This window comes from Euphorbia lathyris, chromosome 5 (assembly GCF_963576675.1).
Source record: "Euphorbia lathyris chromosome 5, ddEupLath1.1, whole genome shotgun sequence".
Classification (NCBI taxonomy): domain Eukaryota; kingdom Viridiplantae; phylum Streptophyta; class Magnoliopsida; order Malpighiales; family Euphorbiaceae; genus Euphorbia; species Euphorbia lathyris.
The window spans coordinates 93595266-93614128 of record NC_088914.1 but is presented as its reverse complement, the minus strand read 5'-3'; the positions used below and the strand labels follow the sequence as shown (position 1 = coordinate 93614128).

Here is an 18863-nt window from a genome sequence, read left to right as displayed (position 1 = left end):
TTTTTCGAACTATAAACTTTAGAACATACGTTATGTTTTTCTTGTGCATTATGTCGCGCACTGCTTAATATAGCATTGTCCTTGTAGCTTCTATTGTTTAATATTTGACACATGCACTTATTAATATCGATTAAATGTGCATAATAATAAATTATTAATAGAAAAAAAAAGAAATGTGCATAATAATGAATTATTAATAGAAAAAAAATCCAAAAACATGCTCCAATTTCTTATTTATTTAATTCATCTATATTTTTTGTAATTTATGTTTTAAAATGTTAAGGACGATGTTCTAAATAATGTTACATATGTTCTAAACTTTATAATTTGTGTTCTAAAAATTAAGTATAATGTTTAAAAAAATCAGTAAATATCTCGATCATTTTTGCATTTGTTCTATAATATAATTTATAACTCATGTTCGAAAAAACGTAACGCATGTTCTAAAAAACATAACTTATGTTCTAAACTTTTTAGTTTGTGTTCCAAAAATTAAAATATATAATCTAACGTATGTTCTAAAAAATATGTCGTACGTTCTAAACTTCATAGTTCGTGTTCTAAAAGTTCAAATATATGTTCTAACGTATGTTTTAAAAAATATATCGTATGTTCTAAACTTTATGGTTTGTGTTCTAAAAATTAAAACATATGTTCTAAATTTCATGTCATAAGTTCTAAATATATCGTATGTTCTAAAAATATTTATATGATTTTATTAAAATATATAATATATTTTTATTTAAAAAATATAGTATTGGATTTTTTTAGCATCAGATGCACTTAATAATATATAAATAAAAGAATTGTATAATAAACAAATTAAAGCAAGTGTATTTTTATTTAAAAAATATAATATTGATTTTTTTTTAGCATCAGAGGCACCTAATAATATATAAATAAAAGAATTGTGTAATGAAAAAATTAAAGCAAGTGTTCTAAAAAAAATATAGAGGAATTAAATAAATAAGAAATTAGAGCATGTTTTTGGATTTATTTTTCTATTAATAATGCACATTTTTTTTATTTTTTTTTTTTGTAGAAACATTTCTTTTTTTATTAATAATTCATTATTATGCACATTTTTTTATTAATAATTTATTATTATGCATATTTAATCGATATTAATAAGTGTTTGGGTCAAATATTAAACAATAGAAGATACAAGGACAGTAGTATATTAAGCAGCACGCAACATAATATATAAGAAAAGTAATTGTCTCACTGGTAAGTAGTGTGGAGTGTATGTGAAAGTGCTTGGGTTCAAATCCCACCAGTAGCCTTCCTTGTTTTATTTATTAATTTTTATACTCAAAACTACGTAGTTTTGAGTGGTTCTCACATAACAAAGTGTTCTCACCTAGAGAAGGGTTCTCACTTGATCTCTCCCCTATATATATATATATATATATATATATATATATATAGGGGATTCGAACCTGATCCTCTTCAGCCACACTCCATATTACTTACCACTGAGCCAATTGCTTTTTTTGTTTATAATATCGCGCACTGCTTAATATACCACGGTTCTTTTAGCTTCCATTGTTTAGTATTTGACGCATGCACTTATTAATATCGATTAAATATGCATAATAATGAATTATTAATAGGAAAAAAAAGAAATGTGCATAATAATTAATTATTGATAGAAAAAAAAAGAAATGTGCATAATAATGAATTATTAATAGAAAAAAAAATCCAAGAATATGCTCTAATTTCTTATTTATTTAATTCCTTTATATTTTTGTAATTTATGTTATATAAGAAAATATATTTTTTAAAACATACGTTATAACGTATATTTTAACTTTTAAAACACGAACTATGAAGTTTAGAACGTACGACATATTTTTTAGAACATACGTTATGTTTTTTAGAACACGTGTTATGTTTTTTCGAACATGAATTATAAATTATATTATAGAACAAATGAAAAAACGATCCAGATATCTACTGATTTTTTTAGAACATTATAAAAAAAAAGAAATGTGCATAATAATGAATTATTAAAAGAAAAAAATTCAAGAACATGCTCCAATTTCTTATTTATTTAATTCCTTTATATTTTGTAATTTATGTTATATAAGAAAATATATTTTTTTAAACATACGTTATAACATATAATTTAACTTTTTTTTGAAACAACATATATTTTAACTTTTAAAACACGAACTATGAAGTTTAGAACGTACGACATATTTTTTAGAACATACGTTATGTTTTTTAGAACATGTGTTATGTTTTTTTGAACATGAGTTATAAATTATATTTTTGGAACAAATGAAAAAACGATCCAAATATCTACTGATTTTTTTAGAACATTATACTTAATTTTTGGAACACAAACTACAAACTTTTATGTTTTTTAGAACATACGTTATGTATTTTAGAACATGTGTTATGTTTTTTCGAACATGAGTTATAAATTATATTTTTGGAACAAATGAAAAAACAATCCAGATATCTACTGATTTTTTTAGAACATTATACTTAATTTTTGGAGCACAAACTATAAACTTTAGAACATACGTTATGTTTTTTAGAACATACGTTATGTTATTTAAAATATGAGTTATAAATTATATTATAGAACAAATGCAAAAATGGTCCATATATTTACTGTTTTTTTAAACATTATACTTAATTTTTAGAACACAAATTATAAAGTTAAGAACACATGTAACAATATTTAGAACATCGTCCTTAACATTTTAAAACATAAATTACAAAAAATATGGAGGAATTAAATAAATAAGAAATTAGAGCATGTTCTTGGATTTTTTTTCTATTAATAATTCATTATAATGCACATTTAATCGATATTAATAAGTGCATGCGTCAAATATTAAACAATAGAAGCTAGATGAATTAAATAAATAAGAAATTAGTGCATGTTCTTAGATTTTTTTTCTATTAATAATTCATTATTATGTACATTTCTTTTTTTTTTCTATTAATAATTTATTATTATGCATATTTAATCGATATTAATAAGTGCATGCATCAAAATTAAACAATAGAAGCTAAAAGGGTGATGATATATTAATCAGCGCGCGACATAAATTATAAGGAAAGCAATTGGCTCAGTGGTAAGTTGTGTGGAGTGTAAACCTAGAGTCTCAGGTTCGACCCCCCTAAGCAGAAATGTTTTTTATTTTATTTTTCTACCCAAAACTACGTAGTTTTGGGTGGTTCTCACCTAAGGTGAGTTCTCACCTAGGAAAGGGTTCTCACAAGAGCCCTCTCCTATATATATATATATATATATATATATATATATATATATAAGGATGTAAGAGTTATTCAAATCTAACTGTAACATCCTAAAAATTAGGGCTTACTGATAACTTGTGAAAAAATCCTTGATCAGATTACGTCTTTGTGAGACGCCGTTGGGATCGGTCGGGGAAACTTCGATGTCGAAGTCAGTAATATCCTTGAGAGAATAAACTGTAATCACAAAGTAGGGTTAGAATAATATGTGTGTACCTTTGATCCTAGGAAGCTGTGGTATTTATATATGAGTCTCAGGTTCGACCCCCTAAGTAGCAATGTTTTTTATTTTATTTTTCTACCCAAAACTACGTAGTTTTGGGTGGTTCTCACCTAAGGTGAGTTCTCACCTAGGAAAGGGTTCTCACAAGAGCCCTCTCATATATATATATATATATATATATATATAAGGATGTAAGAGTTATTCAAATCTAACTGTAACATCCTAAAAATTAGGGCTTACTGATAACTTGTGAAAAAATCCTTGATCAGATTACGTCTTTGTGAGACGCCGTTGGGATCGGTCGGGGAAACTTCGATGTCGAAGTCAGTAATATCCTTGAGAGAATAAACTGTAATCACAAAGTAGGGTTAGAATAATATGTGTGTACCTTTGATCCTAGGAAGCTGTGGTATTTATATATGAGTCTCAGGTTCGACCCCCCTAAGTAGCAATGTTTTTTATTTTATTTTTCTACCCAAAACTACGTACTTTTGGGTGGTTCTCACCTAAGGTGAGTTCTCACCTAGGAAATGGTTCTCACAAGAGCCCTCTCATATATATATATATATATATAAGGATGTAAGAGTTATTCAAATCTAACTGTAACATCCTAAAAATTAGGGCTTACTGATAACTTGTGAAAAAATCCTTGATCAGATTACGTCTTTGTGAGACGCCGTTGGGATCGGCCGGGGAAACTTCGATGTCGAAGTCAGTAATATCCTTGAGAGAATAAACTGTAATCACAAAGTAGGGTTAGAATAATATGTGTGTACCTTTGATCCTAGGAAGCTGGGGTATTTATATAGGTTTCTGTAACCTTCAACATTAATGGGGAAGCAGGTGAAGAGTTATGTCATTATTCATTTTTAATTGCTATTAAGTCTCCATTAATCCCAGCATTTATCCTTGAAAACCTCATAGTTGAGCTATTAAAACAGTCAAGTCTTTATTCCCCTTTAAACAGTCAAGTCTTAATTGTATTTATTCTCATCCATTGATGGTAATAAAGACGTCTTTTGGTATTCTTAGATCTGTCGAGGCGTATGTACGCTTTCCTTGAGAACAATGGTGGGTCTCCATTACTCGCTCCCATCGAGCGTATCTTGTTATGACGTGTCTCGCCATGGTCCACATAGCGTGGCATAATTCTAGAAACTCCTTCATTTTTCTTCAATATTTGCATATTTACCCCTGCATTAATCCTACATTAATTATCATTAATTCCATATTAATCATCCATAAATCGCTCTTTTAGAAGGAATAATGGTTTACCATTATTTCTATTAATTTTCCCTTTATTCCTCATTCTAGAATAATTTTGGATGTTATCATTTACAAAAAAAAAAAAAAAAGGTGTAACATCCTAAAAATAATGGTTATATAATTAACTATTGGGGTATATTAAAGGGTAAATTATATAAACATCACAAATGATAGTAATATTTTGGCTTTAATCAAATTGATAATTTTTATTTATATTATATCAAATAGGTCCATTTTTATTTTAGAAATGTCATCCACTAAAAGGTAACCACCATCTTTTAACCTTCTTCAAAATACATAGTTATTGATAACTTCCTTATTGACAAAATTCAAAATAAGATTTGACATAACCATAAATTTTTCATGATATGTGATTTTCCATGTAATTTCCTCTATATTAAATCAAAATTCAATTAAAGTAGTTACTAGAAATAAATGTTATAATAAATGTCATCAATTTCTAGGTAACCTCTAATAAATAAATTTGGTAATAAATATCAAATGTAATAATTATTGTCGTAATGCTTTGAATCAGTTTCCTATTCGGAGTTGGATTGGGACCATGGGTTTCTAGTTGGATTAGGATCATGGGTTCCTAGTTGGATTGGGTTAGATTGGGTATTATAAATACCCCATTATGTAAACCTAATCATGTAATATGTTCTTCTGCCTCCTAATAAATACTATTCTCCTTCTGCCCATGGACTAGCCAACACAATATTGGTGAACCACGTAAATCTGTATTTCGATTGTTTATCTTTCGTAAATTCCGCACAACAAACTAGTGTCAGAACTTTCGGTTTCCGATCGGTATTTTGTTTTCTAGAGAGAAAGATGTCTGCGATGAACGTGAAGATCGAAAAGTTTACTGGGAGGAATAGTTTCAGTCTATGGCAGATCAAGATGCAGGCCTTGTTAAAACAACAAGGTCTGTGGACGCCATTGAAGAAGGCAACGGGAGAAGTCACTACTGAGATGACGATTCTGGAAGAAAAGGCACATTCGGTAATTATGTTGTGCCTCGTAGATGACATCATCACTGAGGTCTCAAACGAAGAGACTGCTGCTGGTCAGTGGATGAAGTTAGAGAGCTTATACATGACGAAATCTCTAACAAACAAACTTCTTCTGAAACAGCGTCTATTTGGCCTGCGAATGCAGGAAGGTACTCAACTCATGGATCATTTAGATCAAATATTGAACACATTATTACTAGAATTACGTAATATTCTTGTGAAAATTGAAGATGAAGATGTTGCTTTAATTTTGTTGGTATCTTTACCGCTTTCATATGAGAATTTTGTTCAATCGTTTATTGTCGGTAAAGATACTGTGACTCTAGAAGAAGTTAGGTCGTCTCTTCATAGCAGGGAGTTGCGCCATAAGGCAAACAATACAAGTGCAGATAATCAAGCCTCTAGACTGTTTCCAGCGACACTAAGGGAAAAAGTAATGGTGGAAAGAAGAAGTCTAAGAAGCCATTCTCAAAGGGTCCCAAGCCAGATGACACCTGTAACTACTGTAAGGAGAAAGGACATTGGAAAACTGATTGTCTGAATAAGAAGGAGAAATCAAAAAATCAACCAGGTTCTGCTGCTGTAGTAGATGGTGACACTAGCTCTAAAAACGATATTGCTCTAGTTCTTGATGGACACACTCATCACTCTGATGTGTGGGTTCTTGATTCAGGAGCATCATATCATATTTGTCCAAGGAGAGAGTGGTTTTCAACTTATAAGCAGGTAGATGGAGGTAGCATTTCAATGGCTAATAATCATGCCTGTAATGCAGTTGGAATAGGCTCGATCAAGTTAAGGACACATGATGGTAAGTTCTGCGCGTTGAACAAAGTCAGGCATGTTCCGTTGATGACAAAGAATCTGATATCTCTGAGTCTACTAGACAACATGGGTCTCAGCTGGTCAGGAAAAGATGGAGTTTTACATGTTTGTAAAGGTTCTGATGTGATTCTGAAAGGTGTGAGGCATGATACTTTGTATTTCCTGCAAAGGTTCCACTATTACAGGTTCAGCTAATACTGCATCGTTAGAGATTGACCAGGAGGATATGACAAAGATATGGCATATGAGACTTGGTCATATGGGCGAAAAAGGGATGTAGATTCTATCAAAGGATGATCTTCTTGGTGGTTATAAGGTCAAGAGTCTGGAGTTTTGTGAACACTGTGTCTTTGGAAAACTACATCGCAACAAGTTTCCAAAAGCTATTCACATAACAAAAGGCACACTTGATTACATCCACTCTGATTGTTGGGGTCCATCTCGAGTTGAGTCTTTGGGAGGTCACAGATATTTTGTGTCTCTGATTGATGATTATTTAAGGATGACTTGGGTCATCATGATGAAGCATAAAAGTGAAGCTTTCAAGCATTTCAAGCAGTGGAAAGCATTAGTGGAAAACCAAATAGGAAAGAAGATAAAGAGGTTGCGAACTGATAATGGTGTGGAATTCTGCTCGTCTGAGTTTCATCAGTTTTGTAAGGATAAAGGGATTGCTCGGTATCACACAGTAAGGAACACACTATAATAGAATGGTGTAGCTGAACGAATGAACCAGACATTACTGGAGAGGGTGAGGTGAATGCTCTCTAACACTGGGTTAGATAGAAGATTCTGGGCTGAAGCGATGAACACAACATGTTATCTGATTAACCGCGGACCACACAATGGCATACAACTCAAGATGCCTACGAAGGGAGTGTTTATAGGCTATGGAGATGGAGTTGAAGGTTTCAGGATCTGGGCTCCATCAGAAAAAATGGGCAATTTGAGCAGAAATGTAGTCTTTGACGAAACATCTATGCTTAGACCAATGGTGAAGCCTACAAATGCAACAGAAACTGATAGCATTGATAAATAGGTGGAGCTTCAGGTCATGCAGAGTGAGAGTGGTTTGAAGGAACAAGATTCAGAAGCGGAAATTGAGCTACCAGAATCTACACCATCAGTTTCTCAACCGTCTGAAGCTAACACATCGTAGCTTAGCTCAAGATCGACCAAGGAGGGTTGGAATTGGGCCACCTAAGAGGTATGCTTTTGAGGACATGGTGGGTTATGCACTACATGTTGCTGAAGAGGGGACACTCATGAACCATCAACTTACCAAGAAGCTGTTTCAGGCACCGATTCTGAGAAATGGCTTACTACTATGGGATATGAGATGGAGTCCCTTCACAAGAATTAGACATGGGATTTAGTCATACCACCTCAAGGGAGAAAGATTATTACTTGTAAGTGGGTTCTCAAGATGAAGGAAGGGATATCACCTGCAGAGGGAGTCAAGTATAATGCTAGAGTTGTTGCTAGAGGTTTCAATCAGAGAGAGGGAGTGGATTATAATGAGATATTCTCACCAGTAGTCAGACACGCCTCTATTAGAGTGTTGCTAGCTATAGTTACACATTAGGATTTGGAGCTTGAGCAACTTGATGTAAAGACATCCTTTCTATATGGAGATTTGGAGGAAGAGATATACATGACCCAACCAGATGGTTTCCAGATTCCTGGAAAGGAGAATTATGTTTGCAAGTTGAAGAAGTCCTTGTATGGACTTAAGGAGTCTCCTAGGCACTGGTATAAGAGGTTTAACAGCTACATGATGCAGTTGAGCTACACTAGGAGCCCATATGATTGTTGTGTCTATTACAATAAACTAGAAGATGAGTCTTTTATCTATTTGGTGTTGTATGTAGATGACATGTTGATAGCTGCAATGAAGAAGCACGACATTCAGAAGTTGAAGGGTCTTCTCAACGCAGAGTTCGAGATGAAGGATTTGGGTGCAGCTCGGAAATTCTGGTAATAGAGATTTACAGGGAAAGAACCAAAAGGAAACTTTTTCTGTCACAGAAAGGCTTATATTCATAAGATCTTGTCAAGATTTGGCATGTCTGCCGCAAAGCCCGTAGATACTCCTAGTGCTGCAAGTGCACATCTGTCTATTGCTTTTGCACCTAAGTCGGCTGTAGAGAAGTAGTACATGTCTCGAGTTCCCTATGCTAGTGCCACTACAACAAATCATCACTTGCGCCTAAAATCATGCCACAGGAATTTAAAATTCGTGGCATATTTTCATTTAGCCACGGGAAAAATAAATTATACTACAAACTTATAATCAGATGATATATTTATGCCACATGTAATTCTTTTCCGTGGCAAACATGTACTTATGCCACAAATTATGCCACGAATAAATTTTTCGTGGCCAAACCTATGTATGCCACATAATTTTTTTACATGTGGCATAAAATTACTTATTTATAGATATTTATTTCGTGTTAATTTTTTAAATCACATGTATTTAGAATAAGTAAAATTACAATTTCTTAGATTTCTTTTTTATTTAAAAACAATTTCTTCGGTTTCTATTTATTACGTTTTACTATAATTTTAAGTTAACTATAAATAAAAATATATATAACAATATATTTATAATGAAATTTAACTTTGTGATAATGTAAAGGCAAAAAGCATAATTGGACCCCGATCTTTCATTTTTTTTTGTTTATTAAGTCTTTGATCTTTTATTTGGATACATTAAGCCCCTGATCATTTATTTCTAGTCTCATTAAGCCATTTACGGCCAAATTAATAAGTTATGAACATCTAATTCTATTAAAAATACGTTATTAACTTTATCTGTATTTGAAATTATTAAAAAAAATATTTTTACAATTTGAATTAAGGTTTTTATAGTTTTTCTATAGTTACATTACACATCCAAGACTGCTTTCAAACAGTGAAAACATACAAATTCCGAGTGAATCATGCAGTATTTTATTGTGTTTGGAAAGATGGTAATAATTTTGACTCTAGAATTGGCAGGGTTGTTGATATTAGTTATGATGTCAATGAATGGGCTTGTTTTAATAAAGCAGAGTGAAGTGAAAAAAAGTACCTGAAGATCATGTACACGAAAAAAACATCTTCCCATCCCATATTCCTCTCATGTATATGATTGTATATCTCTTTACATGTATTTTTCGATTTAGTTTATGTGTTTAATATAACCCTATTAATTTTCAGTCCTAGTTTTTGTCTTAAAGGGTTTAATATCTCATCAAGATGCATATGTAGATACGGAATCATTTCTGAACACTTCTAAGTGGATTGAGGAGGTAAGATCTGAACGGGCAGTGATATCAATATGTCCTTGTTGGGATCAAAAGTGATGCTGTTGATAAAAGGTAAAATTTAATTGATAAAATAAGATGATAGTCATGCTTTAGAAAAATAGCTTTTGTGAATCATAAGAAATTGCAAAACTCTGACAACAATTATACTTTGCTTCCTTATTTTATACATGTGTTTGTATTTATAAAATATTTGTGGTGAATGGCTAGGAATCCTTAAAATACTACATTGACACTATCTGACTTTCCAATGTTTCCTTCTATTTTTTGGGAGCTTCATGCAAGCAAATGTTCATATTATTATACTTTGCTTCCTTATTTTATTCCTGGGTTGCTTTATTTATTCAACATGAAGGTCTCTGTAGAGGAAGGAGATAACAAGGCTAAAGAGTTTGAAGTGGTGTCCATAGAAATCATTTCAAAAGCAAGATTCAATAATAAGGTGAAATTCTATTATTTAAGTTTTGGATTTTAAGCTTTCTTTTGTGGGTGCACTTGATTAATAAAAAAGGAAAAACTCCTCTTATTCTGGCGACCATTGATTCTTGGTTATTAAATGTTGCTAGGACTTTCATAGAAATGTGAGCTAATGTTAATGCTTATTATCCCGGTTCATTCTATTTTTTTAACTATCTATATTGTTGTCATATGTTAATGTCTTAGTTTATCAATTATTTAAGCAATAATGCAAAGGCACATTCCCTAATGTGCAGGGCGTCATGCGGATACTCCTTTGCATCATGCAACAAAAAGAGGAATGCAGCAGATTGTTCTCTTACTTCTCTCTAATGGAGGTATGCCTTATAGCCCATTTGAGTTTCTTTGGTTTTTATATAATCCTATTACATGGAGTTTGATTCATACTCTTGTATAAGCCTAAAACTAATGTGAGTTTAGTTGTTCTGTTAATATTGCAGTGAACACTTTAGTTAGTAATGATTATTGTCATACAGCTCTAGGCGTTGCCAGGATAAAGGGCCATAATAGTGTTGTCCATGCTATTGAGGTATGCTTAATGAGTCTCACTATTACAAATTCACCTCATTTTTCCATCTATACTACACAACGAGTTGATGATATGTCTAAAGTTCTAATTCAATTTTTCATTTTTAGAATCACATTGCTTATTTCTCTGGATGGTCGCGAGAGCTACATGGTCCTTAGCTTTTTGGAAGCATTAGCTCCTCAATTGTTATCAAGAAAAATGTATGTAGAATTTCAGCTTCACAATTAATAGATTTCAGATGTAATCATTATTCAATAAAAGAAAAGAGTTACTCTTTATTTGTTTTTCCCCTTTCTCAGATATAATAGCTTTCATATATATATTCCCAAGTTGTTTGATTTTGATTTTGATTTTGGTTTTGGTGCACCATCTTTAGGAAGCAGGTTATTATTATAAGCTAAGTTGGAACTTGTTATTTGCTTTATATATATTGAACAAAAAAGATTAAATAAATAAATAATTTTTTGTTGGAAAACAATCACCACCACAAGTATTCGTGATGAGAAAAGTTTTTAGATACAAATGTTTACGATTATACACGTGGCTAAACAAGGTTTTAAGGGTTTTATTTTCGTCACGGTTATGCTCCTGGCCAAGTAGGGTCTATTGTCACACAGTATATATCTTGCCACGTGTATTTTATTTACGCCACAATTTGACACGTGACAAAAGGATATGATTAGCCATGGATTTTCCCGTGGCACAAAAACCAATTTATGCCATGACTACTATTTTTCCGTGGCAATTACTTAGCTACGCTCACTTGCGCCACGAGAGTGTCTACCTTGAATTTCCGTGGCTAAATTGAATAGCCACGAAAATATTATACTTGTGCCACGATTCTAACCATGGCGCAAGTGATGATTTGTTGTAGTGTGCAGTAGGAAGCTTGATGTATGCAATGGTCGGCACTAGACCTGATCTTGCACAGTCTGTTAGTGTTGTTAGGAGGTTTATGGGTGAACCTGGCAAGGAGCATTGGCAAGCTGTGAAGAGGATTTTTTAGGTACCTAAAAGGTACATCTGACATTGGTCTCATTTATGGAGGTGATACATAGTGTTTCGTAACAGGTTTTTCAGACTCTGATTATGCTGGAGATGTTGACAGTAGAAGATCTATGACTGGTTATGTTTTCACTCTTGGCGGTTGAGTTGTCAGTTGGAAAGCTACTTTGCAGCCTACAGTGACTTTGTCTACTGCAGAAGCAGAGTATATGGCACTAACTGAAGTTGCTAAGGATGGGATTTGGCGTAAAGGACTGGTTGGTGATCTTGGTCTACATCATGATCAGGCTACAGTGTATTGTGACAGTTTTAGTGCACACTAGTAGAGAAATGCTCACTTGTGTCGCACCTCTTGTGTCGCGCTTGAAGATAAAGCGACACAACAGAGTAACTAGTGTCGCGCGTTCTGTAAACGCGACACAACTAACACTACAACAAATGAGCACTTGTGCCACGAATCATGCCACGAGAATGTAAAATTCGTGGCATATTTTTAGTTAGCCACGGGAAAAATGGATTACACCATAAACTTTTGATCACTTGATGTATTTATGCCACAGTTAAGTTTATTCCGTAGCAAACATATACTTGTGCCACGAATCTTGCCACGGTATTTTTTTTTTTTTGTGTGGCTGAACTTGTTTATGCCACGGGAAAAGTTTAAGCGTGGCATAAACTTACTAATGCCACGGGTAATTTATTTGGTGGCAAACAATAATTTATTATGTAGTAAAATTTTCACTTTTTTTCATGTACCCGCCTTAATATTATTTCCCTCCATTTTTTTTGTTCATTTTTTTTAGATTTGCCGTTTTATTAAGGAAAACTAAAAGAAATTAAATTAATAAAAATATATTTCATCTAAAAGATAAAAAAAAATGTTTTCCTCTAGGTCACATTCACTCCCACCTTATTTCAATACACTACAAAAAAAATTGAGTATTAGTAAGAAAAAATCAATGAGAATATCATTAAACACATAATTTCCATAATTTTAATGAAAATATATTATATATTTTATTTTTTTTGAAAGATATATATTTTATTATTAATCACAAAACATTTTATTCAATAAATTTTATTTTATTTTATTCTCATAAATACTTATCTTTTAACCAATTTAATAATTTGGTTTTTCATTATTCTCATTGTTTTATTTAACTATAATATTAATAAGATTTTTCATTCTCATTATTTCTTTCAAATAATTTCCCCAAAAATTTGGATTTGGACAGAGCGCCAAGTATTCCCTCCCCCCAAATATTGAGATTACCGCCCAGTACTAAAAAAAAAACCCCTCCAAAAAATTTGCAATTTCGGTTCAAGCTCACACAAATTCTAAAAGCTTTAGACAAAACCTTTATTCCAAAAACTCAACCTAATTCCACAAAAGCTCAAACAAATCTGTACACCTCAATCCATGGCTTTACTCCTAATATTTCAGAAAACCTAACAATTTTCAGTGCTGCCAATTCATTCCCCCCAAACACACCATCCCCGATTGCTCTTCCAAATTCTAGGTCATCTTTATTTTCTTGTCAATCTCAATCGATTTCATCAGACTTTTCACACTCCATCACAGAAGTTCGGTCCAATCATTCTGTCCGATTAGGTTCTTGCTTGTGGTGGTTGGCTTGATGAATGCTCAAATAAATTGCGTCGATCCGGAATTTCTCTATTGCATGCTCTATTTCAGCACCCTTCATTGAACAAAGTAAGATTCACATTCTCTATTAGCTATTGTTTTAATATTAGAACATTTACCCAGGAGACTAAGCATATACTCCTGTAGAGAACCTGAACCTAAGAATATACTCTGTGCTGGTATCTTTTGATTTTGATTTTTGATTTTTTTGTTCTGCTGCTCTCGTTGCGTGTGATTTTAATGGTTGAATGGTGATGGGTTTAGAAGAGTAAAATCCCTATCTCGATTCTGTTCTCGCACTATTTTCTTAGTTTAGAAGCCTTGCCCTTCAAAGCAAAGTGAATCTTGAACGAAAGAAGCTCGACGACTAAGAAGGATTTTTGGGAAGAAAGTCCCATGACTTCGCTTCCTTGGGCCTCGACAGCTTGTGAGTAGTTGGGTATTTTCTCTCCAATTGCTTTCTCTTTCACAAGCATTAGAAAAGGAGAACCAGGACAAGCACATGGCCTGCAATGCAAGCTCGCTTGGAAGGAGATTGCTATCAGTGATAGCAAGAGCACTTGAAGTCTTTGAGTATTCTAGTTTTTTACTATTGTTCCTAATTCTATTATCCACTAGTAAAGGAAATGAGAGATTGGGATTGGCTCTAAAGGAATTAGCACTTATGAATAGAGGGAAACTTGCTTATCCAATCCTACGTGATGGGGAGGTCTTACTCTACCAAAGATGACCGGCTTGTCACCAGCACAGCAGGGTCAGTAGGCTCTCTATTGGGCTTTGAGGCTGCTTGCTTTCTTGAACTCATCGGGGCCTTTTTTGTAGGGCATTGGTGTGGAGGCAACCCTGGCCTGTGTACTGCAACCTTAGGGTCCAACCCTGGCATCTGCTTGTAGTTCTAAACAAAACAATCTTTGTTGCCAGGTATCCTGTTTTGTGGGTTATCCATATAAATATCTCTTCATCAGACTCTTTAGGAACCCACCAGTTTAAATCATGGGACTGTCGAAAAGGTTTATTTACTTCTGTTTCCAGGGTAAGGGATTACGCTCTGGGTGCATCCCTTATTATGTTCTTAGAAGACTTACTTCCCTGCCTCCTTCACTTGTTTTTTCATGCTCATCAGCGGATCCATCCGTTTGAGAGCTCGCCTTCTTAGCTTCTTTCTCCTTACAGCTTGCTTTCAAACTAGATTTATTTGATATTGATTCTAATATCATCTATAGTGGCTTCCCTTTATGCACTTGAATCGTTAAATATACCTGCAGAATCATTAAACACCGGATTGACACTCTTAACATGATCATTATAGAGGTAATCAATCAATTAATTGGTATATATTCATGAAATGAAGGTACATGTGCATGCACATTATATGTTATGCTGTATTATGATACAGTGAGTATATATGTTATGCATCATAGTGTGTTGTAGGCAATTACCCAATTTTTGATCAACTACTTCTTCATCAGTATCATTTATTTTATTATATGCTTATTATTAATTAAGATTCCTTGTTTTAGAAGGTCTTTTTTTCTAAAACAAACCTAGCAGCATTGGTTTCGTATGAAAGTTGGTCAGTGGAACAATCTACTTTATTATATATGTTGGTTTATAAGGAGCGTAATATTAATGTATACTATAACATTTTTTTTCTGAAGAAAAAAGATAGGCTTAAAAGCAATATGAGTTAAGTTGGAGTTAGATGAAAGAGGCTTAAGTTGTTATTGTAAACCCAGACTCATGGTGTTGTTCTGGTATCTGTTCTGATTAAGAATGAAGTGCTGAATCAGTACATAAGTTGGAGTTACATCCTATGATCAAGCTTCTATTTTCAGAGTCTAGCAACAAAATATCCCAATTAAGGTCTGTCAAATTTATTCAGTGATTGCTACTAGTGCATGCTATATAAGCTATGATTTACTGAATGGAATTTGATTCAATCCCCTTTTAGATTTCATATAAACAATTTTGTACTTATTGTAACTGTATTCTAATTAATGAGCTAGTTAAGTATAATTGAGAAATAGCTACCATTTGGGCAGCACTTGTTTGGTTAGGAATAGCTTAGATTTGTTTGGTTGATATACAAGATTAGACAATAGACATGCATATGAATGAATGGACAAACATGCATAAATAGTAAATGGAGAAACTAGGCTACCTAGTGCTTAGTGGTGGACAATGTTGGAAGTCCAATAGAAAACAGGTTAATGGATGAGATAGAGAGAGAGAGAGAGTATAATAAAAGTAACAATATTATTGATATCTGTATTTATTTGCTATTTATGTTACATTTCCTTACCGTTGTGGATATGAAATTAATTTCTTTTTGAACTTGTATATGGTGTAGATATGAAGAAGTATCCCTTCATAAAGCAGGTCAATCACATGTTTGGGTGGCATTTCAGCACCTCCTACATTTGCTTTGGAGTTCCCTATGAAGGAGTCAGCTCTTCAATTAAACCGTGCACAATCATCAAGTTCTGTTCGTGTTACTGCTGGCATGATAAGAATATAGAACATTAGTTTTGGAGGCAATAGGATGGATTTGTCATTCAGTAAGAAAATTCAATAGAGCAGGTATGTTGTCTATTCTGCCAATTTTCTATAATGTGGACTCAATGATTGCAGCAATCAGTGTAAATACGACACACTGGTCTGTTTAAAACTAATTAAGAAACGGAAAGCCCTATATTTGTTTGTTTTTCCCCCATTTCTGTATGCTTTTTATTGGATTTTTCTTTTTGGGCAAGTTGCTTAAACTGTAGTTTTGTGTTAAAGTTATTCGAGATTCATCTGTATCTATTACCTTCAGCATAACTTTAGCTCCAAATACAGCTGAACCAACAACTAAGACCAGTTTTGTTTACAGAACTGGACCAATTCTGCAACATAACATGGCCTGTTCTGTTACAGAAACAGTACTGGTCCAATCCTGTTTCTATTTACAGAACTAGACCAGTTCTGTAACAGAACATGACCTGTTCTGTTACAGAAACAGAATTTGTCTAGTTTTGTAACAGAATAATTACAGAACTGGTCCAGTCCTGTAACAGAACTGCTAACAAGTTGTGGACTGGTAGATAAACAACTATTACTTTCCTTATCAGCATAAATGGAAGAGTTTACAAGTGTTCCTTTAGTTAAACAAAGCTCACCCCCTCATGACAAACTCGTCGCCAAGTTCCATGCCTATATTGCAGCTTCACCCAATAAATGAATCTTATAATCAATCATGAAGATTGAGACGGGAGGTGGGACAACAAGGACAATAACACTGGAAGAAATAAAGCTACATGTTTCCGTTGGACACTTGGCTGAAGATATGGAAGCCAAGGTTGCTGATCCTTCAGTAGGAGAGGCCTTCCTCTTGGCTAGTGAGGGGAGCTCTGGTTGCAAGGACCAACCACCATGAAAGGTAACAATTGGCTACTCTGGTGTTCGTGCAAGTTATGGAGGAGACCAAAAGACAACTGCTGAAACCTTGTATTTAGAGGGTTGGTTACTGGGGATATTTGTTTTTTGATTCTACTGGCTTTCTGTATATGCTTGATACATTAAAGGAACTGATAAAATACAAGACATAACAGGTGATTTAATCACTCCAATTCTTTCGGTCTCTTATAATCTCGAGAAATTAAGAATATTGCATATATATTGCATATGATTCCACTCCTTTGCAATATATTATCTTGTAGCTTGTATATGATCCACTCCTTTGCAATATATATAGAGTTGAATTTAACATTAGAAAATGTAAATTAAGAGATTGAACCAAAGGGTAGATATATATTAATTTGTATTATATGGTTGTAAGTACCCTGATGAAGAAGTCAGACAAATTTCATTGCATCTCCTTAATGTTATCCACGTAAGCCATGTTGTAATTTATAGTTTCTTGTTTTACTTGGTATATCCTAATTGATGTCATCTTATTAGTCCAATTATGAACTGTGAATTGGACCATTCCATTGCTTTATTTTATTTTATCTTTTCAAAAGAAAAATGAATTAAATCATCTTTTTGACAGATGGTGAATCTTCAATTTCTTGATTAAGTGATATAGTATATTAACTCTTGAAGTGGCAAGTGTATGAACATGTGTACAAATAGAAACACCCATTGACTTTATTGACATAACTGATATTTGAGGTGATCAATATCAGCAAGAGTAGTTGAAGCCCTTAAACTCCACTATGACAGAATGGGTACTGAATCAAGATACATAGGTGCTACTTTCCCCAAACAAAATGTTATTTTACTACATCTCACCATCCTTTGTTTTTTTTCAACTAACTTCTATTTTTAATTAATTTTCTTATTACTGCTAACTAAAACTTTTAAGGATTTAAGACTTTCAATAACAATATCTAACCTTTTAATTTATTTGGAATTAAAATATACTCTAATCTAGTGTAATATATGTGTTTAAATTTAACTAGTCAGCATGTAAGTGATTTGGTGGCATCTGCAAAAAGTTATTGAATTGTGTTCGTAATATTAATGTATATAAATATTGTCTTAACTTTGATTGTTGATTTTGCAGTTGGTGAATTAAACCACTTGTGTCATGCTTTAAGAGCATACGTCACAAACGAGTTACTTCTTGTATCGCCTGTCTTATAGTGTGACACAAGAGCAAGCTTGTGACGCGCTTTTAACAAAGCGACACAAGGAGTGTGTTATCTTTGTGTCGCTCATTTTTAAAAGTGCGACACCACTAATAAGAACTACGATTTGAATATAATTATTTTTTCTTCATATTTATTAAAATATTAAAGAATTAAAAAAAGGATGAAAATCAAATAGCATGTATATACATATAAACTTAAAACTTATTCCATATAAATTAATTAAAAATAAAAAAATAATTTAATTAATTATAATACTATATTTAAAAAATATGTTTTTATGACAAACTTAGCTGATTTCTTCTCGAAAAAACTTTTCTCTATTATCGATAGTTTCAAAGGAGAGTCCCTTGCCAGAGCCTCTCAGTGTTGTGATGTCCATCTCGTGGGATGGAGCAGGCCAAGAGAGGGGGTTGTGAAGCTGAATACTGATGGTTCCTGCCTCAGTAACGGTAAGATTGTGGCTGGAGGTGTGCTTAGAGATCCAGGGGGCGCCTGGCTTTCTGGGTTCTCCCAAAATTTAGGGTTGGGTTCTTCCTTTTCTGTGGAGCTCTGGGCTATTCTTACTGGAATCAATTTTGCTAAAAGGCTGGGTGTTAAGAGGCTCTCTGTGGAGTCTGATAATTTGGAAGCAATCAAAATGATTTCTGAGAATCATT

At 33.1% G+C, this 18863-nt stretch overlaps 1 long non-coding RNA gene across 1 annotated transcript; it reads left to right on the top strand.

The window, feature by feature from the left end:
• The first annotated feature begins 13180 nt into the window (after window positions 1–13180).
• Window positions 13181–17167, top strand: LOC136230747 (uncharacterized). Its single transcript, XR_010689520.1, has 2 exons — window positions 13181–13642; window positions 15924–17167. It is a non-coding gene; the product is annotated as an uncharacterized lncRNA (long non-coding RNA).
• The last annotated feature ends 1696 nt before the right edge of the window (window positions 17168–18863 follow it).